At 49.0% G+C, this 22,505-nt stretch overlaps 2 long non-coding RNA genes across 3 annotated transcripts; both read left to right on the top strand.

Annotated features, from left to right (window-relative positions):
- The first annotated feature begins 458 nt into the window (after positions 1 to 458).
- LOC123159821 (uncharacterized) lies at positions 459 to 1,946 on the top strand. The gene is made up of 3 exons (XR_006479875.1): positions 459 to 1,020; positions 1,090 to 1,294; positions 1,615 to 1,946. It is a non-coding gene; the product is annotated as an uncharacterized lncRNA (long non-coding RNA).
- A 99-nt stretch (positions 1,947 to 2,045) lies between these two features.
- LOC123159820 (uncharacterized) lies at positions 2,046 to 5,112 on the top strand. Of its 2 annotated transcripts, none has more exons than XR_006479874.1 (7): positions 2,046 to 2,172; positions 2,348 to 2,438; positions 3,048 to 3,111; positions 3,246 to 3,345; positions 3,553 to 3,612; positions 3,744 to 3,842; positions 4,947 to 5,112. It is a non-coding gene; the product is annotated as an uncharacterized lncRNA (long non-coding RNA). The 2 variants fall into 2 exon arrangements; XR_006479873.1 differs by having other exon boundaries at positions 2,345 to 2,438; positions 4,947 to 5,062.
- The last annotated feature ends 17,393 nt before the right edge of the window (positions 5,113 to 22,505 follow it).

Below are 22,505 nucleotides of genomic sequence, written 5' to 3'. Positions count from 1 at the left end.
GTTATTCTGCGGCGACGGCAGCCTCACACCACAGCCGAATCAGTGAACCCTCGTACTCCTCTCCGCGTGGGCATCCACTGCCGCGTCTTCGCCGACTCCGCATCGTCCCCTTCCTAGGCCTCGCCATCGTACACCGCCGTGGTGCTCTCGGCGCGGCGTCGTCAATGTGGTCATGGCAGAGGCTGACAGCTGGGTCCATGGCAGCCGCAAGGAAGAGCCTCCTTATTACGTGCAAAATAATTAGTCCTCCACCTGACAGCAGGGACCCACCGGACGGACCACCAGTATTTCGCGAAAAAAAAATTCGCCCCTGACTGCTTGGACCCACTGGACAGGCATCTGCTTATAAAAAACAGATGACAAAGAACTGACAGACGGCAAAGAAGATGACAAAGAAGTGGGTGGGGCCCAATGGATAACGGCGCTGTAACGGCCGTGTAGCCCCACCGAACCAACAACACGAGCTAATCCAATCCAATCCCCAATTCCTTCTCCTGCTCGTCTCCCAACCAACGGAGCCCAACTCCGGCTCCGATCTCCTCTGCCCCAGCCACTCGGCCTCGCCGGCGCGGTGGCCTCCTCTCCCCCATCCATGCCGCCAACCTCCCTCTCCTTCTCTCCCATGGCGCCGAAACCCTAGCCACGGCGACCTAGCAACAGCAGGCAGGACGAGCCCGGCCATGGCCATGGCCTCCTCTTCCTCTCTGCCCTGCCACGGCCGCCGCTCCAGCCCCTCTTCTCCTCTCCTCTCCTCTCCTCTTCTCTTCACTTCTCTCCCAAGGGAGGGGAGGGGAGGGGAGGGGAGGGGAGGGAAGGGAAGCCAAGGGCCCAGATCAAGCGGAGCGGCGCCCAGATCCGCCCGCAGCGGCACCGGCGATCGGATCCGCGACCCTCCTCGAGGTCGGCCATGGAGCGCGACAGCAGCCATGGACGGCAACGCCCGAAACCCTAGCTAGCCCTCAACCTCCAAGGACGTGCGCCGGCTGCTCTCAGCGGGGAGCACCTCGACGCCGGCCAAAGGTACGTACCGGACCTCATCTATTCCTCTTCTGGATTTCTTATCTGATCCGCGCAAACGCATTTGTGCAGGCCATCACCATCCCCATCACCAGCATCCCGCGTGCGTGAGTCAAGGAGGAAAGAGGAGGAGGCCATCGCCATGCTCAGATCCATAGCTCCTCTTTTCTCTTCAATTTTGTCAAACTTGAATGTGATGAACAGGGTCATGATACTAGTGCTTGAGTCATGATACGCACACCCCAAACCTCATCATCTTCATGCTTGCAACTTGTAGGTAAAAACACATTTTATTCAAACTAATTCAGAATGGTCGTCGGGGGAGATCCACGGTTGATCAATCACATGGAATGGAACTAGTACACACTGGAGAGAATATATACGTCATCTCCCTGTACAAATTACTCGAATAGTAAAAATTGAACTACAGAATATATATGAACTGAAATCAACACTTGTTGAGATAATTCACAACAGTACAAATCAATCCATGTTATACCGCTCATGCTAGCTTAGCTTAGCTTAGCTTAGCTGCTCTCCCAATATATATTCTGGATATGTTATCTAATTCGCGCTGTTTTTTTTTTGTTTGTGCAGGCCATGAAAGCTGCTCCTTCCCCGCCATGACCACCCTCTCCCTCTCATGGAAGGTTTTTTGATTTGATCTCAAATTGGCCATTCTTATGTGTTAGAGCAGCAGTAGCAGCAGCAGGGTTCCTTGGTGGATACAACAGCAGCAGCAGAAAGAGGACACCATGGTGGGTACAGCAGCAGCAGCAGGGTTCCTTGGTGGATACAGCAGCAACAGCAGAAAGAGGACACCATGGTGGGTACAGCAGCAGCAGCAGGGCTGCATCTTCAAGGTCAGCAGCAGCAGCGGCTCGATGGACGGTGATCCCTTCTCCACCTCTCGTTTCATATGCAAGCAGGCAAGATTTTCCCGTCTCAACCTCGTCCCCTCCCCTGCGTGGAGGAGGCAAGATTTGTTTGTTTTATGATTTGAACTCAAGATTAATCCTCTTCTTGTGCAGCAGGCAAGATTTCATCCCTACAGCAGAGGACAAGGGCCTCACTTGATCATGCCTGCCAGTCAAGGTCGCAACCCACGGAGGGGGGACGCGCTGTTGTTCGGCATTGGCTGCGCAAACCGCCACGGTGAGCTACATACCGCAGCTCCTCTCCTTGCTCTACCACACCATGGTGCTCTCTGCTCTGTTTCATGGCCATCGATCCAGAGAACAACTGGCTATTCACTGCTTTTATGCTTGTGTGTATGTGTCCTCTCTCGCTCCAGTGTGACTGATTTGCGTTCTTCAATTCCTTGCAGCAGGAAGGCACCCTCTATGGACGGGGATGACCATGATGCAGGGGAGGATGAGGACCGATACATTGAGCTCGACCACGACGGGGCACCGCACAAGGTAACTGCCCCCCTACTCTTCTCTCATTCTTACCACTCCTCTGCTCTAGTCCAATTTCTGCAAATTGCAATCCATGGCACAGTACACTAGCCTCAACTCATTTGCTAAATGATGTGCAGCTCATGGTTCCTAAGGTTGTGTAGTTTGCGACTCAAACCACCCAATTTTCCTCTCCCTCATTTAGTTTCACCGGAGGGCTATTTCTATTCAAGCATTGCATGTACCAAGTAAATTAGTTGGCATGTTGTTTTCTTTTAGGAGGAGATTTATCAAGAAAAAAAATGAAACCTGAACTTGCTTGGTTACTTGGCAACGACCAAGCATATGCGTGTGCGTGTGTGTGTTTGTGTGTAGTCATCATCTTAAGTTTGGACAAGTGAAGTGGTAGGATCACATCTGCACGATTCATGTGTCCACTGTGATTTGCACTGTTTAACTCGCCTAAAATATTTGTTTTTTTGGTGATGGCGATCGCTTTAAATTAACCATATATCAAATGTACAACTATCAATGCATCTACTAGGGAGTTTGACATGGGATTGCACAAACCTGAACCTGCTCGGTTCAACATTCAGATGCTGAACATTGCATGCTTCTTATTTTTTGCAGGGCATGATGTAGTGCTCAGGATGCTCTTCGGATGGCTCCCAGGATGGGATTGAACCTAGTTGAGGTACCACTGCATTTCCTTCTTCTTCAATTGTTTGTGCCCAAGTGTTGCCATTTTCTTGAGATTCTTTTTCAATTGCTTGTGCGCAACTGTCGGAATTTCTGTTTTTCATGGTTTTCTCGTTGCCGCATGTGCAGGTCCTTGGGAAATCAGGCCCTCCTGTTTCCAAGATCATAGGCTTTCACAAAGACAAGTATACCAAGGATGCCATGGAGAAAGATCGCCTAAAAGAACAAGGTATGTGATAAAATCATCCTGCTTGGGTAAATTTGTTGTCACACAACAACTGAAGCTGAGTTGGAATGCTTAGAACAGAGCCACGTTTGAAAGTGTGCGACATCATATAATTTTGAACTGAAGCTTCCTTGTTGTGCGTTAACAAACATGTTATATTGTTGATTTGCAAGATCATAGGCTTTCACATATCATGTTTCAACTTTGCAGGTGATAATGTTGTACCGAGGGCATAAAGTTGTATCCAGGATGGGCTTGCACCTGGTTGAGGTAGTGCTGCATTTCCTTCTTCAATTGTTTGAGCCCAAGTTTTAGCATTTTCTTGAGATTCTTCTTCAATTGTTTGTGCGCGACTGTCAGCATTTCCATTTCTCATGGTTATCTTGTCGCCGCCCATGCAGGTCCATCGGAAATAGGACCATCCTGCTTGCAAGATCATGGACTTCCACAAAGACAAGTATAACAAGGATGTCAAGGAGAAAGAGCACGTAAAAACCAAGGTATGTGTGTTGTGCCATCACTACTGACGCTGAGTTGAGATGCTTAGAGCACAGCAAATATATTCCATGTGCTGGCTATTATATTTGTAAAGAATTTTGTTTTTCTCAAGGGAAGGGAGGAGTAAATGAGATGGTGGGATTGATTCTAACCTGTCAATGGCTGTAGTATGTGTTGTTCAGTTGCAACATAAGACATGGTTGTGCATGTTTTGATCCTTGTTGTGGAATCGAAACAACTCCTTGTATAGTTTATTTGATTATTACTGCCAGTATTCTGCCTGTGAGCCATGGTGTTGATTTCAAGTGGAAGAACCGCTGTCCGTTGTTTTCAGGGTCCAAGAAGTATGTTTTCTTGTTTTGATAGGTAGAGCCATGTACTGCTCACGGTGCAGCTCACCATGACATGACGAAATTGGTTGACTTTGACTAGTAATCCTTCTGTAAAGAAATACAACCTAGCATTTAACCTAGGATAGCTCTAAAATGACCTATACTTAGCATTTTTCCTTCAAAATGACTTAATATGCTTAGCTAGCTTAAAAATGACCTATTTAACCTAGGATAGCTCTAAAATGACCTATACTTAGCATCTTTTCCTATAAAATGACTTAATATGCTTAGCTAGCTCTAAAATGATATAGTATGCTTAAGAAATGACATATTTTAGCTCCTAAATGACTTCATATGCTTAGCTAGCTCCAAAATGACATAATAACCTTACTTAGCTTCAAAATGACCTATTCAACCTAGGCTAGCTCTAAAATGGCCTATACTTAGCATTTTTTCCTCCAAAATGACTTAATATGCTTAGCTAGCTCAAAAATTACATAATAAGCTTAATTAGCTCCAAAATGACCTAAATGACTTCACATGCTTAGCTAGCTCCAAAATGACATAATAAACTTACTTAGCTCTAGAATGACCTTAGCATGTTTTACACCAAAATGACTTAGTATGCTTAGCTAGCTCAAAAATGACATAATAACCATACTTAGCTTCAAAATGACCTATTTTACAAATATAAGTTGCATCATAATAATCTTCACATTGTAGTTGCATCATAATAATCTTCTTCTTCTAACTTTCTTCTTTCCCATTTTACAGATTTGCTTAAAATCACGGAAGCTTGGGTTGATGGAGGGCTTGTATTTAGTTTTTTTGGACCTTGTGAAACTTGCTACCTATGGATGAAACTGTGTAATATTGATGAAACTATGTATATGTACGGATGAAACTTGCTACTATTGGTAACATGTGTTGGATACATATGTGTTCATGACTATTGGTAATATGTGTTGAATATGTTATATTGGTCATATAAATATATTTGTGTTTGATTTCTGTGAAAATGAATTGATATAAGAAAAAACAAAATTAAATGGGGCAATATAGTCACTTTGTCATCTGCTGGCAGATGGCAAAGAGGCCATGTGTCATCTACATGTAACATTTGGCCTGGCCTATTTGGGCTCTTTGCCATCTGACAGCAGATGGCAAATCTCTTTGCCATTTGCTGGCAGACGGCAAAGCATTCAGCCTTTGCCATCTGCTGGCAGATGGCAAAGTATGCCGTTAGCCTTCTAACGGGGCTAACCATGTTAAGAGGCTTTGCCATCTGCCAGCCAGCAGATGGCAAAGAAGCCTTTACCGGCAGGGTTTCAGACGAACTGTTTGCCATCTGCTGGCAGATGGTAAAGCCTTTGCCATCCGCCGACCATGCCTTTGCCATCTGCCATGGCAGATGGCAAAGTGCTAGATTCCAGTAGTGAATGCCTCCTTATTACGCGCAAAATAATGATTCCTCCACCTGACATCGGTGACCCACCGAAAGGGCCTCTATATTTCGTGAAAAAAACGTTACCGCCGCTGACAGTTCAGACTCACCAGCTATATCTTCGCACGCAAGGAAGTGTCTCCTTATTACGCATAAAAAAATGAATACTCCCCCTGTTAGCTGGGATCCAGTATAGTGGCAGGCTGACTTGAGGGCCTACTAAGTTGACGGGGACGGAGGGCTTTGTCAACTTAGTCAATATGCACGATTCTAACTCTAGTGACCGTACGATGTCCATCCAACGGCCGTAGTGCTTCTTCAACCTCTGGTCTTCTTGCTCCAGCCACCCAAACCAGCGCCGGTCGTGCCTCGTGCTCCTGCCTCCCGTGGCCGGCTGTGATGCGGCGGAGGCCTCACCGCCCCCTACTACTCCCACCACTGCCCAGGCCATCCCTCTACTCACCCACACCCCCTGTTATTCTGCGGCAACGGCAGCCTCACACCGCAGCGAACTAGTGAACCCTCGTACTCCTCTACACGTGGGCATCCACTGCCGCGTCTTCCCCGGCTCCGCGTCGTCCCCTTCATAGGCCTCACCGTCGTCCATCGCCCTGGTGCTCTCGGCGCGGCGTGGTCAACGTGGTCAAGGAACGACTTCCATCGGACGTGGACTGTACGTGGAGAGGCTGACAGCTGGGTCCACGGCCGCAGCAAGGAAGTGCCTCCTTATTACACGCAAAATAATTATTCCTCCACATGACAGGGGGACCCACCGGACGGGCCACCGTATTGCGCGAAAAAACGTTTCCCCTGACTACTGGGACCCACCAGCTACATCTTCGCACGCAAGGAAGTGCGTCCGGGCAAAAAAAACGATTCACCCCCCTGACTGCTGGGACCCACCAGCTACATCTTCGCAGGCAAGGAAGTGCCTGACAGTCGGGACCCACCTGGTTGAAGCATACATAGCGTTGTCATTCTGGTTGTGAATGTGTACATACATATATACTGGTCGATGTAGAGGCACGCACTTGTCATATTAGAGGTGCGTACGTGTCGTAGTAGAGGCGCGCACGTAGCATGTACACGTACGTACATCGGCCAGGGTGCAAGAAAGAAAATACGAGCACGTATGTGTACATACGGGCGGGGCCTCGAACACCTACTCGCGTATACGTACGTCCAGGGCTCGTGTACATGGTTGGGTCGGAACGGAGAAACAACGTCATCGTCGTGTTCATGGGGAGGCAAAGGAATGCATCGTGTTCATGGGGAGGCAACAGAATGTGTCATGTTCATTGGGAGGCAACGGAACGCGTGGGAGCCAACCGGCTGGGTCGGAACGGAATGTGTCGTCGTGTTCATCGGGAGGGCTTGTACGGAATATGCGATGGAAACGAGGCCTGGCGTACCGCAGAACGGAGGAAATGGCTCCTGTTCATCGAGAGGGGTCTGGCGTACCGCAAAACCGAGGAAACAAACCTCCTATGGTCGAAACGGGGGTCCTGTTCATCCGGAGGTGTGTGGTGTACCGCAAAACGGACGAAACGGACTTGTGTTGGAGTGCTACGGTCGAAACAGGGATCCTGTTCATCGGGAGGGGTGTGGCGTACCGCAAAACGGGACTCCACGGGATACTGTTCCTCTCCACCGTCGACCTCCTCCAGCCTCCACGGGCTACCGTCGACCTCCTCCAGCCTCCACGGGCTCCTGTTCATCCAGCCTCCACCACGTGCTACTTCACCAGCTACTGTTCAACCACCCCTCCACGGGCACCCCTCCACCGTCTACTGTTCATCCAGCCCTCAACGGGGTCGTCCTATTCATCCAGCCCTCCACACCACGGGGTCCTGTTCATCCAGAGGCAACGCCACCACTCACTGTTCATCCACTCCCCCCCGCAACACTCACTGTTCATCCAGAGAGGCAGCATCGATCGGCTTCAGTTAGCAGCGGTAGCGAAGGAATCGCTCGATCGGGTTCAGTTAACAGCCATCGATCGATCGCTCGGGTTCAGTAACGCATAGCCTGCAGTGCAGTCGCTCTGGTTCAGTTAGAGCCCAACGCCTTGCTCGGGTTCAGTTAGAGCCAACGCCTCGCACACACGCGCGTACGTGTACGAGAGAAATGTGCATCGCTCGTCCCCCGACCTCCCACCGTAACCGGGAACTCCCTGAAATTTTCCTCGCCCTCGCTTCTACCACGGTTTTTCCGTCATGGACGGCCCAAAGAATGTCATGTAGCTGCATCTCCAGCCTGCCCAGGACAAAAAGCCCATTTTCTGTCATGATTTTTTGTCATAGAAGTAGGAGCCCACCACATCTATGATGATACCGGGTTTTGTCACAATTATCGTCAGAGAAGTGCCATATGTATGACATAATTTTTTTTCGTTCGGCCCAAAATGTCACGAATGTGTCTTTTTTTGTAGTGTCCAGGTTTGCGTGCATGGCTTATGCTTGGTCTACCACATATGTCATGCCGACGTTGAATGCCTGGATTTTAAGAACTTCCTCGAGAGCAACCTAGTCAAATTTGTTACTGTAGACTTTACGAACGACAAAGAAGTCCTGGGTCGGATAGGCCTCAATGTAGGCAACCCCTTCGACCTCCAGAAGAATCGGCTGCTGCCCTCCGGTGGCCAGCCTTCAATGCTGACCCTGGCAGGAGCCATGGTTCACCCTTCGGACGGTAAACTGGAGAAACCTCAATACAGGTTTCATTGTTATGCATGGCAGCGGAATGTACTAGATATAGACCACATCCACTACGCTGCAATGGATGGCTACCCTTGTTTCAATATCTACAAGGGTTGGATGAAGAGCAAGAGCCAAGTGTGCGGTTCAAGCAAAGAAGTATCGGCCAAGAGGAAGATGGACAGGGACGAAGTCGAGGACGTGGACGAGGACTCTGAGTAAGGTGGCAGTGTCGTTGCTCATGGTGGTTCTAATGGAGTGTCTACCGGATTAGTTGCATAGTTTAATTTTAGGTGTGCTTAGTTTAATTTGAGGGATGTGTTGTGCTGAGCCCCCAGCAGAACTATTTTATGTTTCTTCTCGTTACTTTAACTCTTCAGTACGTACATACTAGTATTTCTTACATTTCATCTTTTAGTTGGTATAGTACTACCACTCGTTTCTTCACATTATATACGTACAATATATATGGCCAACATCATATAGCCAATAGTTTAGTTGTCATAGAATTTCAGGGTGCTTAGTTTTGTCAAAGAATTCCAAGATGCTTAGTTTTATTTTAGGGGTGGGTTGTGCTGGACACCATTATTGTGACTAGCCTTTTTAATTGTAATATATGCATAATTTGGCGACGAGTGCTCTCTATATGTACCACCTTTTTTTAATTTCAAGTTTTGCTCCATGGCGCAATCCATCGATACTACTATTGTACAAAAGTATACAGTTTTTACAAGGCTAGAGGGCGAGGGCCTTTGTGATTTGACGGCCGATTACTGCTGGAAGGCGGGTGAGGGAGTCTTGGATTAGGGGGTGTCCGGATGGCCGGACTATGACCTTCGGCCGAACTCCTGGACTATGAAGATACAAGATTGAAGACTCCGTCCCGTGTCCGGATGGGACTTTCCTTGGCGTGGAAGGCAAGCTTGGCGATACGATATGAAGATCTCCTCCCATTGTAACCGACTCTGTGTAACCCTAGCCCTCTCCGGTGTCTATATAAACCGGAGAGTTTTAGTCCGTAGGACGAACAACAATCATACCGTAGGCTAGATTCTAGGGTTTAGCCACTCCGGTCTCGTGGTAGATCTACTCTTGTAGTACCCATATCATCAATATTAATCAAGCAGGAGTAGGGTTTTACCTCCATCGAGAGGGCCCGAACCTGGGTAAAAACATCGTGCCCCTTGTCTCCTGTTACCATCCGCCTAGACGCACAGTTCGGGACCCCATACCCGAGATCCTCCGGTTTTGACACCGACATTGGTGCTTTCATTGAGAGTTCCACTGTGTCGTCACCATCAGGAAGGATGCCGCACCCCGTATTTAAAGACGGCGTCGTTGCTAAAGGAGCTTTGGCTGTCGGCCAAGCTCTCCGGCTAGGCAGGTTTTTGATGACCGCCAGTCCGGCTGCCGCGCCAACGATGACCTCTCGGGCCATCGAAAGCAATCTTCGCATCAGCTTGGAGCTCGCCGAGCAGTTAGATCCGATGGAGCTCTTCTCCCTGAACGAACTCTTGGATCGCATCGCGGCCCTGGGAGTCGCTACTGATTACGACCAGATTGGGCTTAAACCTGATCAGAGAGAGATTGACTCTCCCCAGATTACCCACCACGTCGAATTGGTGGAAGAACAATGCGGCGAATCTTCGCCCGCCCTAAGGACCAGATGCGTCCGGATTCCCGATCCCTCCAAGCCAGAAACCCGCGGAGGGAAGGATGTCGCCCGAACCCTGAACCTAAAGTCAGGCAGCAGGCCCGATTCATTGAATAACATCCGAGAGAGCAAGCTTCCGAATTCGAAAACTGCTCGGCCCATGAATCTTATATCGGGCAGGGTTCCGGATTTATTTCCACCCGCCCACCCAACTATACGGGATTTATCCCTAATACGGCAAGAGTCCGGAGAAGCAGTACACCACTACTGGGCCAGATTCCTCCTGGTTATGAACAGGATAAAGGACTGACATGAGAAAGAAGCAATTTTACTCTTCCTTAACAACTGCACGGACATCGGAATCCTCAACGCTTTAAGTCTCCGCGAAATTACACGATTCGCCGACTTGACATCCATAGTACAAAAGTACTATGCGATCGAAAGCGTTCGGAAAACCAAAGATAAATTCTGGGACAATCCGGCCCCGAATATAACACGAGTCCGAAACAAAAGGGCGCATTATCGCCAGGCATCCGAGCCAAATATCAAAAAACAAAAGCCCTCTACAGGGTACGGGACCGTATTGGAAGGATGGCTCAATGGACCCTGTAGAATTCATAATTCAAGGAAAGCCACACCAATGCACAGCCTCAGAGCATGTTGGATACTACGACAGGTAGCCAGAAGCGGCGAGGAGCTTTTAACTCCAGCACCCGAAGAATACCTCCCCAGTACGGTATCGACAGTCTTCGAGACGTTCACATCAAACAATGCAAGGAAACGAACGCTCCGCAACCTCACCGAAGTCTACCAAGTAGCAACAATAAACCCATGGAGTGACATGGCTGTCACCTTTAATGCTAGTGACGAACCTAAATTCCGGACAGCCCGAGCACCAGCCGCATTGGTCCTCAGTCCGATAGTGGACGGCTTCCGACTTACAAAGGTACTCATGGACGGCAGCAGCGGACTCAACCTCATCTACGAGGAAACCCTGCGAAAAATGGAAATTGACTGGAGCCGCATTGAGCGAAGCAACACAACTTTTAGGGGAATAATCCCAAGCCGGGAAGCGTGCTGTTCAGGAAAAATCACACTGGATGTGGTGTTCGGCACGCCGGACAATTACAGATCCGAGGAGGTCACGTTTCAAGTGGCCCCGTTCAGCAGCGGCTACCACGCTCTGCTAGGGAGAGAAGCATTTACAATTTTCCAAGCCATACCCCATTACGGGTACATGAAGCTCAAAATGCCCGGGCCCAATGGAATCAGCACTCTCGCAAGTGATCCGGACATAGCACTCCGCGCGGAAAACAAGACATCCGCACTGGCCCTGGAGGCATTATCTGAGGCCCTAGCGGCCGAGGAATTAACGGCGTTGCGCTCCATGGTGGACAGGGACGACGTGATACTAGACAAGAGATCCAAGTCCACCTCTTTTAAACCAGCGGATGAAATAGTAAAATTCCAAGTCCATCCAACGGACCCTACAAAAACGGCCTCCATCGGGGTACAATTAAAACCTGATGTAGACGCCGCACTCAGAGACTTTCTGCGAGAAAACTGGGACATTTTCGCCTGGCACCCCTCGGATATGCCAGGAATCCCACGCAGGCTGGCCGAACACAGCCTGTACGTCATAAAAGGGTTTAAACCCGTCAAGCAGACCCTACGGCGCTTTTCCGAACCTAAGAGACAAGCCATGGGAGAGGAGCTAGCAAAACTGCTGGAAGCCGGGTTCATTAGGGACATAAAACATCCAGACTGGCTAGCAAACCTGGTGATGGTACCAAAGAAGGACAAATCCTGGCGCCTATGTGTCGATTTCAAAGACCTAAACAAGGCCTGTCCAAAGGACCCTTTCCCACTCCCCCGAATTGATCAAATCATCGACGCCACCGCAGGACACAACTCATTGTGTTTCCTCGATGCATACTCTGGCTACCACCAAATCAAGATGGCAGACTCACACCAGGCCGCAACGGCATTCATCACCCCATACGGCCCATTCTGCTTCAACACGATGCCCTTCGGGCTCAAAAACACTGGAGCAACACATCAGTGCATGATTCAGACATGTCTGGCCAACCAGATCGACAAAACAGTCGAAGCATACGTGGATGACATGGTCGTCAAAACCAAACACGTCGATACTCTATTAGACGACTTGAGGCTCACGTTCGACAATCTCCGAACATATGACATTAAGCTCAACCCGGAAAAATGTGTTTTTGGCGTACCAGCCAGAAAGCTCCTGGGCTTCATCGTATTCGGTAGAGGAATTGAAGCAAACCCAGCCAAGATCCGAGATCTGTCACAATTAGATACCCCAAAGGACCTCAAACAAATACAAAAACTGACAAGATGCGTGGCGGCTCTAAGCCGCTTTATCTCCCGCTTAGGAGAAAAGGCATTACCCCTCTATCGCCTCCTACGGCGCACCGACCACTTCGAGTGGACGGAGGCCGCCACGGCCGGACTCGAAGAAATAAAAGCCATATTGGCAACAAATCCAGTCCTGGTCGCGCCCAACACGGGCGAACCAATGCTATTATACATCGCGGCAACCCATCAAGTGGTAAGCGCGGTGCTCGTCGTCGAACGAGAGGCGGACGGACACAAGTTCCCCCTCCAAAAACCAGTGTACTACGTGTCCACTGTGCTAACTCCATGCAAGTCACGGTACCCGCATTATCAAAAGATAGCATACGCGGTGTTCATGGCATCCCGGAAGCTGCGACACTACTTTCAAGAGTGCTCCATAACAGTGGCATCTGAAGTACCCCTTAATGACATTATAAACAACCGCGATGCAACGGGCCGGATCGCCAAATGGGCCATCGAGCTCCTCCCGTCGACATAACTTACAAGCCAAGGCGAGCAATTAAGTCGCAGGTTTTGGCCGACTTCATTGCCGAATGGACTGAAGCCGAACTCTCTAAAGAATACGACACATACTCCAACTGGATCATGCACTTCGACAGCTCCAAAATGTTGGCTGGCCCGGGGGCTAGCGTCGCTCTGACATCCCCAACTGGGGACACAGTCCAATACGTACTTCAGATAATGTACACGGATTCGAACAACGCAGCCGAATACGAGGCCCTTTCACATGGCCTCCGAATGGCAGTCTCCATGGGTATTCAGCGCCTAGAGGTCCGCGGGGATTCAAATCTCGCAATATCCCAAATAAATGGAGACTTCGACGCCAAGGACCCAAAAATGGCAGCTTACCGTAACGAAATCTTAAAGATGTCAGCTCGGTTTGAGGGGCTCGAATTTCATCACATAGCCCGGGAAAATAACCAAGCAGCAGACGTGCTGGCACGCATCGGCGCCAAGCGCGAGGCCGTCCCTCCCAACATCTTCCTAGAAAGGCTGTTCAAGCCATCTGTATCATGGGACGGAGAATCCGGAAACGATAGCCCTGACACAACTACACTACCCCTCACCGAGCATCCTGACACAATTGGGGGCTACGCCAACGAAACAACACCGTCAGCCCACGAAATAATGGCAGTCATTGCCCCTTGGACAGAGCCATTCCTAGCCTACCTAACTAGGCAGGAACTTCCCGAGGACCAAAACAAGGCCCGCTGCATAGTGCGGCGATCTAAAGCCTACAAAGTCCATGAGGGAGAGCTTTACAAGAAAAGCACAACCGGAGTCCTGCAAAGGTGTATCTCCAAAGAAGAAGGATGAGACCTTTTGGCTGAAATCCATGCCGGACTCGGCGGGCACCACGCCGCAGCCTGGGCCCTTATAAGCAAGGCCTTCCGTACCGGATTTTATTGGCCAACGGCCCGGGCAGACGCTCAGGACTTAGTACAACGATGTGTTGGTTGCCAGTTATTCGCCAACCAAAGCCACATGCCGCCCACCGCCCTACAAACTATACCCATTACCTGGCCTTTTGCGGTCTGGGGGCTTGACATGGTCGGACCCCTTAAAGGAGGAACCCACAAGCAAAAATACCTACTGGTCATGGTGGACAAATTCACCAAATGGATAGAAGCCAAGCTTGTAAAGACGGCCGAATCCGGACCAGTGATAGACTTCCTTTCCGGTTTTATACACCGTTATGGTGTCCCCCACAGCATCATAACCGACAACGACACAAACTTCACGGCCGATGAAGTTAAACTTTGGTGCAAAAACATGGGCATCAAGCTCGACTACGCTTCAGTCTATCACCCTTAAACTAACGGTCAAGTCGAACGGGCCAACGGTCTCATTATGAGCGGCATCTAACCTAGACTAGTGCGATCCCTCAAGGAATCTGACACGCACTGGGTAGTGGATCTTGACTCCGTACTCTGGGGGCTGCGGACCACGCCGAATCGCACCACCGGATTCACACCATTTTTTATGGTATACGGCGCAAAGGCGGTACTGCCATGCGACATAATCCATGACTCACCTCGAGTGTGGATGTATGAAGAAAGAGAAGCCGAGCTTGATCGGCAGGACAGCTTGGACACATTGGAAGAGGAGCACAACGTGGCAAAGGCTCGTTCCGCATTCTATCAACAGCAGGCTCGAAGATATCAAAGCAGACAAGTACGGGCCAAAACATATAACGTTGGCGAACTAGTTCTACGCCTGCCGGACAAGAAAAAGGATAAATTAAAGCCCAAATGGGAGGGCCCCTTCATCATCGACCAAGTACTGACCGGCGGAGTGTACCGTCTGCGAGGCGCATCGGACAGCCGACTCGAGCCGAACCCATGGAATGCAGCACGCCTACGAAGGTTCTACGCCTAGCACCGGACTCCGCTTTCGTCTCCTTCCCTCGTCCCTTTGTTTATGTTTTGTTTTTATTTTTGGCAGTCCGGGATTTTGTTCCTTCTCCCTCCCCCCCTTTTTTTTTCTCACAAACCCTTAGGGGCTCGCATGTGCAATATTCACACGCACTCGACGCGCCACCTGCGCTCACAATACCTGGGGGCTTCTCTACCAAGAAGCTTATATAAAACGGGCCTCATGCCCAAAACATGTGTAATGCTTCCGCATGAACCTTTTACACACCATTATATGCATCGATATGACTTAAGTTTTGGCCAAGCTGGGTTGCCTGGCTCCTGTGCTTACCCCTACGTTCCCGTTTGTTCGGCTAGGTGGTAAAGGGAGCACCTCTGCGATTGTTACTGCCGGGTTAGCCGGATGTGTACTTCAGACTGGGTGAAGCCGAAAGCTAGCGTTCTTAAGAGAATATTCGGTCGGTGAGCTAAAAGATGATCTTTCGTATTTACTTTTTTGCCCCCAGATGCTTTTCTGCTCTTTCTGGCAGCTCGGACATTCACTTTAGGGCATGCCTCCCAGGGAAAGGAACCCCTAACGGAACTATTCTCTCTGGAAGATGTTTCTTACTAACCACGTAATATAACATAACTAGTTGGGCACTTGTCTGCTAAAGCACTTATGACCCCTACGCCTTGTCTCCATGCATGCCCCGGTTCTTACATAACAAAGAGGGTATTCGGACACACTCCGGACTATAGGGTCCAGAGGTCGAAGCGAAAAGGTCCGCAATGACAAACGATCTACAATCCGGCTAGAGGACATTTTTTATGTCATTTTTACATAGTCAATCCGACTCGGCATATTCTTCTTCAATGCCATCTAACAGGCGGTCTAATTTACAGTCCTGTTGGGAATACTTTGCAGCCAGCTCCACCTGGCCATATGCCAAGCTGACCGGGATCTCCTTTCCGTCCGGACCTATAGGGCCGACCTCGGCCATGTGGTTTGGGTCAGCCTTCGTGTACCAAGTCTTCACCATGCCCCAGGCCTCCCTGGCACCTTGATGGAAAGCCGATATCTTCCATAACCGGAAGCGCTGCCGCACTCCCTCCAGCTTCTTGGCAAGCTCCTCAAGGCCTTCGGGCACGGAGAGGGATGGCCACATAGCCTGGACGACGCCTCACATTGCCTGCCGAACTTGGTCGTGTAGTTGCAACAGCTCGGGAAGAAGGTCTCCCGATGAACCGGGCATTTCCTCCGCCAGACGACCTGTCAACAGACCTACAGACATAGCTCTGTCAATCGACTTCCTTGCCGAATTCTTTTTTCGAAGATTAGCTCAAGCACTTACTAAAAATGCCGCGTCAAAGTCGCCGATTCTCCTTCACGGCAGAAGACAGCTGAATGCGAACGTCTTTCAGTTCCTCGCCTAGCTGGGTATTGGCGTCTTGAAGCTTGTTCTTCTCTTGCCTCACCCTCGTCAGCATGTTCTCGCCAGCCTTTAGTTGGCGTAGGAGTTGTTGCTGGTCCAGATTTACTCCGGCCTCATCTGCATTATTATAGTCAGGGTTGCACGCCTGCCGCATTTCAAAACGGAGGTACCTTTCGAAGCACATATTACCTGCAGGCGTCCCCTTAACATTCTCTGAAGTGGCCAATGCGGCCTCGAGATGAGCCTTGCACTCTTCGAGCTCCTGGGAAAATTGCGTGTTCTTCTTTGTAAGACACTGCATAGCACATGATCCTTCAAATAGTTATATTCACTATTTCAAGTCTCGGGGGCTACTGACATATATAACCTTCAATTCTACTCACCTGTATGTCTTTCACATACTGCTCCGTGGCTCTGGCTAGACCATTTTGAGCAGCACGGATATACGCATCTCCTGTATTAAAGGCGTCCAACGCCTCTGGGGAGAAACACGCGTCACGGAGAACAGTCCGGCGACGCCTATGGTTTAGGGCACTCTCCACCTCTGAATTGGTGGCAGATAGCCCGTCGGCGCCCTCTGTCGGAGGAGCGCCCGAGGCGCGTCCCGTGTCCGCCTCCGCTTCCGGACCCGGCCTCGAACCTTGACCGGCGGACATAGTCTGGCGGGCTCTATTCTTTCTAAGAAAATCATGAGCACTAGTAAGACTCAAGGGCATAAACCCTAGGCGTTAAATCCGCACACCATACCGTTGCACCGGAATCTCGATCTAGTCTGCACTTCTTTTTGGCCCGCCTGGTTTCAGCGGCCCTTGTTGGCTGCCCACCGTGGGCTCGGCCTTCCGCCTCAAGGATTTACCCTGCGAAGCGCTGTTAGTGCACGGCATGCAAGATAAAGCATGAGAATACTGGGACTTCGGTCTTAGTTACCTTGGAAGCTGGAAGTAGTCTGGGGTAGTCGGCCGTGATGGCCACTAAGGAGTTATCCTTGCTCAATTGATGAAATACTCCATCAACGAACTCCACGATAAGTCCGGATCTTCTTGGGAGTCCGGATCGAGGGACCGTTCAGGATCCTCGGGTTGTGGAGCAGGGCTGTTTATTTCCTTCACAGCCTGGCGCAGCTCCTGCGTTTAAACATTACTAGTCTAAGTACTCAACTACGGGAATTTCGAAAATGGATAGGCAAGTGAAAGTGTCTGCTCACCCAACTAGGAGGATTGTACATAGAGAATCCGCCTTCCGGGTTGACACGGAGGAATTCTTCCTCCTCCCCTTGTACAAAGCGGATAAGATTCTCGTTAAAGTGGCGGCCAAATCTGGCCCCTTGCGACCACACCGGGTAGCATCATCCTCCCCGTTGAAATCCCACATGGGGTGGCCTCTGTATTGAAGCGGCTGCACCCCTCGCGTGATGCATATGGCCATGACCTTGATTATGGTCAGTCCGGAATGAGCCAACAACCTTATCCGGCTCATCAGGTATAGGACGTCCCTGTCAGCTTCCCTCTGAGGGTTCCGTGGGCGCCAACTCAGGCGCTTCTTCAACGGAGCATTATTGAACTCGAGGAGGCCGATCCGTACAGGGTTCGACAGGGGGATGTCATCTATATAAAACCATTCCGAGGGCCAGTCTTCGGACGCCCTCTTTGGGGTGCCGGATAGATATCTGGTCCCGGCGATGCGCCATAGTTCGGCTCCACCCACTTGATAAATAGACCCCTCCTGAGAACGAGGCACAAGGCAAAACAACCTCTTCCACAACGCAAAATGGGCCTCAATGCCCAAGAACAGCTCGCAGAGGGCCACGAAGCCTGCAATGTGCAGAATGGAGGCGGGCGTGAGGCTGTGTAGCCGGAGGCCGTAGAACTCCATCAACCCTTGAAGAAACGGATGAATTGGAAATCCGAGTCCTCTCATTAAATAAGGGACTAGGCATACCCGCTCTCCTCGAGAGGGATGGGGGACGCTCTCTGCCTGCTCTCCGCCGCTATAGGTAGCAATCCGGGCTCGAACTGGGACCATATATGCTGGGGGGAGAAGCCCCTTGGACTGAAGCACTACTAGCTCGCTATGCGGGACGGAACACCGCCCCCAATCTCCGGGCCGAGCGCTGGAGGGGCGAGAGGAGGAGCTGCACCGACTGGCCATGGCGGAATGGATCTCTGTCGAAGGCACTCTGATGAAATCTCGCGGAGGGAAGATGGTGTGGATTGGATCTAAATCCCCGTCTCTTTTATGGGCGGTTCATTAACGCAACCAGGGGGTAACTGAAAAATCCCCTGGCTTTTCGCATTCGTTTGACACGTGGAAGATGGTCATTACGGGGCACAGAAGCAGAGGAGGGCAGCACGCACTAGAAGCCGGACACTATTCGATGGATACAGAGAATTTGCAGGAGAACCCGCCTTGCAATGCCGAAGACAACTTGCGCGCCGGACTCGTCGTCATTGAAGCCCTGTTCGGGGGCTACTGAGGGAGTCCTGGATTAGGGGGTGTCCGGATGGCCGGACTATGACCTTCGGCCGAACTCCTGGACTATGAAGATACAAGATTGAAGAATCCGTCCCATGTCCGGATGGGACTTTCCTTGGCGTGGAAGGCAAGCTTGGCGATACGATATGAAGATCTCCTCCCATTGTAAACGACTCTGTGTAACCCTAGCCCTCTCCGGTGTCTATATAAACCGGAGAGTTTTAGTCCGTAGGACAAACAACAAACATACCATAGGCTAGATTCTAGGGTTTATCCACTCCGATCTCGTGGTAGATCTACTCTTGTACTACCCATATCATCAATATTAATCAAGCAGGAGTAGGGTTTTATCTCCATCGAGGGGGCCCGAACCTGGGTAAAAACATCATGCCCCTTGTCTCATGTTACCATCCGCCTAGACGCACAGTTCGGGACCCCCTACCCGAGATCCGCTGGTTTTGACACCGATAGCGGGGCCTTGTGATTTGACTGATTGTATAAATGAGCCGACGACCTGGGGAGGAGCAACGAACCATGCGGTATATTCAAGATTTCCACTAGAGTTGTACTACGACGGAGGAGCACGAAACACGGCAGCCCAGTGCCATATGGTGATAAAAATGATCTAATTTGCTAGTCATCTCATTATTAGCATTGTTCTATTCATTGCCTCAAAAAAAGCATTGTTCTATTCATGCCTCGTAGAGAACGTGACACGTGCGACGAAACACCCGAAGCAAAAGATGAAACACGGGAGCAAAAGAAGAAGGAAGATTATCACCCCAAATGTCTAATTCTCCACGGAGTCGTAACAGCTTCTTCATCGCCTCCATGACCTCCATCTCCTTGCGCGTCTCATCCGCCATCTTCTTCATTCTGTCCATGACGCGGGATTTCTCGACGTGTGCCTTCATCATCTATTCCACGGCCGTATTACGTACCTTGACAGCAGCCGGGTGCTCGATGCGGAGCTTCGCCAACTCCTCCTTCTGTTCCATGACGAGGGCCTACAACATCTTCATCGAGGAACTACTATTCTCATGCAGCTTCTTCCAGCCGGCGTTCTTCTCCTTCAATAGGTCGAGCTCATGGCAGAGCTTCGCCTTGTCCTCCTAAAGTTGCATTATTTTGCCGGTCGCCTTCTTCTCCGAGGCAATGCTCTTCTTCAGCAGCATCACCAAGCCGGAGGTCAACTCCCCCTGCTTATTGAGCTCAGTGGGCATGTCATCGAGGCTCTCCTTCAGCAGCTCCACCAAGCCTTGGATGAAGTCCTTCTGCTTATTGAGGTGCTGATGTCTACTACACAACCTTCTTCTTGTAGACGTTGTTGGGCCTGCAAGTACACAGGTTTGTAGGACAGTAGCAAATTTCCCTCAAGTGGATGATCTAAGGTTTATCAATCCGTGGCAGGTGTAGGATGAAGATGGTCTCTCTCAAACTACCTTGCAACCAAATAACAAAGAGTCCCTTGTGTCCCCAACAACCGAATACAATGGTAAATTGTATAGGTGCACTAATTCGGCGAAGAGATGGTGATACATGTGCAATATGGATGGTAGATAAAAGTATTTGTAATATGAAATTATAGAAACAACAAGGTAACTAATGATAAAAGTGAGCGTAAACGGCATTGCAATGGTAGGAAACAAGGCACAACGTTCATACTTTTACTAGTGCAAGATCTCTCAACAATAATAACATAGATAGATCATATAACAATCCCTCAACATGCAACAAACAGTCACTCCAAAGCCACTAATAAAGGAGAACAAATGAAGAGATTATGGTAGGGTATGAAACCACCTCAAAGTTATTCTTTCGGATCAATCTACTCAAGAGTTCGTACTAGAATAACACCTTAAGACACATATCAACCAAAACCCTAATGTCACCTAGATACTCCATTGTCACCTCAAGTATTCGTGGGCATCATTATACGATATGCATCACACAATCTCACATTCATCTATTCAACCAACACAAAGTACTTCAAAGAGTGCCCCAAAGTTTCTACCGGAGAGTCAAGACGAAAACATGTGCCAACCCCTATGCATAGGTTCATGGGCGGAACCCGCAAGTTGATCACCAAAACAAACATCAAGTGGCACGTGATATCCCATTGTCACCATAGATAAGCACGGCAAGACATACATCAAGTGTTCCCAAATCATTAAAGACTCAATCCGATAAGATAACTTCAAAGGGAAAACTCAATCCATTACAAGAGAGTAGAGGGGGAGAAACATCATAAGATCCCACTATAATATCAAAGCTCGCGATACATCAAGATCGTTCCATAGAGGGAAGACGAGAGAGAGAGAACACGAGAGAGAGAGAGATCAAACACATAGCTACTGGTACATACCCTCAGCCTCGAGGGTGAACTACACCCTCCTCATCATGGAGAGCACCGGGATGATGAAGATGGCCACCGGTGATGGGTTCCCCCTCCGGCAGGGTGCCAGAACGGGATCCCGAGAGGTTTTTGGTGGCTACAGAGGCTTGCAGCGGCGGAACTCCCTATCTATCTTCGTTCCAAAAATCACGCTCCCGAAGGTTTCATTCCGTTTGGACTCCGTTTGATATTCCTTTTCTTCCAAACACTGAAATAGGCAATAAAACATCAATATGGGATGGGCCTCCGGTTAATAGGTTAGTACCAAAAGTAATATAAAAGTGTATAATAAAGCCCGTAATCATTCAAAACAGATAATAAAATAGCATGAATGCTTCATAAATTATAGATACGTTGGAGACGTATCAACATCCCCAAGCTTAATTCCCGCTCGTACTCGAGTAGGTAAATGGTAAAAGAAAGAATTTATGAAGTGTGAATGCTAGAGGGTGCACAAGTTTGATCAATGATAATTTCAATCACCTTTTCTAGCATGATTATATGTCATAACAGTAGTTCATCTCATAAAACTTCTCAAGATCAAGTAACAAGCTATTCACATGTCAAAGCATAGACCAAAAACTTTCTTAAAAACTAGCAAACTTCATTCTTAGTCATAAAATAATTGCAATTCATCTTATTTTCAGGAAGAGTCTATGTCAGAGCTTTGATCTAGCAAACTTCACATACTCAACTATCATATAGTCTTCTACAATTTCTAACACTCACGCAATACTAATGGTTATGGAGTTTTAATCGAACACTGGGAAAGATAGGGGCTTATAGTGTTGCCTCCCAACGTATTCACCTTTGGGTGATGTCAACAATAATAGTTCATGCTAACTTACATTCAATTGGATATATATATTAGGATCACCCCAACACAAAGTGCTTTCCAAAGGATAAAGTGAAAAAAGGGAAAGGTGAAGATCACCTTGACTCTTGAATAAAGTAAAAGACATAAGGTAAAAGATAGGCCCTTCGCAGAGGGAAGCAGAGGTTGTCATGCGCTTTTAGGGTTGGATACACAAAATCTTAATGCGAAAGAACGTCACTTTATATTGCCACTTGTATATGGACCTTTATTATGCAGTCCGTCGCTTTTAGTGCCTCCATAACAAGATCATACAAAGCTTATTTTCTCCGCACTAATAAGTCATGCATATTTAGAGAGCAATTTTTATTGCTTGCACCGATGACAACTTACTTGAAGGATATTACTCAATCCATAGGTAGGTATGGTGGACTCTCATGGCAAAAACTGGGTTTAAGGATATTTGGAAGCCCAAGTAGTATCTCTACTTGGTGCAAGGAATTTTGGCTAGCATGAGGGGGAAAGGCAAGGTCAACACGTTTGAATGATCCATGACAATATACTTTAACTGAGATGTGAGAAAACATAACCCATTATGTTGTCTTCCTGGTCCAACATCAACTCTTTAGCATGTCATACTTAATGAGTGCTCACAATTATAAAATATGTCTAAGATAGTATAT

This window comes from Triticum aestivum, chromosome 7B, assembly GCF_018294505.1.
Source record: "Triticum aestivum cultivar Chinese Spring chromosome 7B, IWGSC CS RefSeq v2.1, whole genome shotgun sequence".
Lineage (NCBI taxonomy): Eukaryota > Viridiplantae > Streptophyta > Magnoliopsida > Poales > Poaceae > Triticum > Triticum aestivum.
Note: the sequence above shows the minus strand (reverse complement) of the source record. Positions and strands in the feature narration are given on the sequence as shown.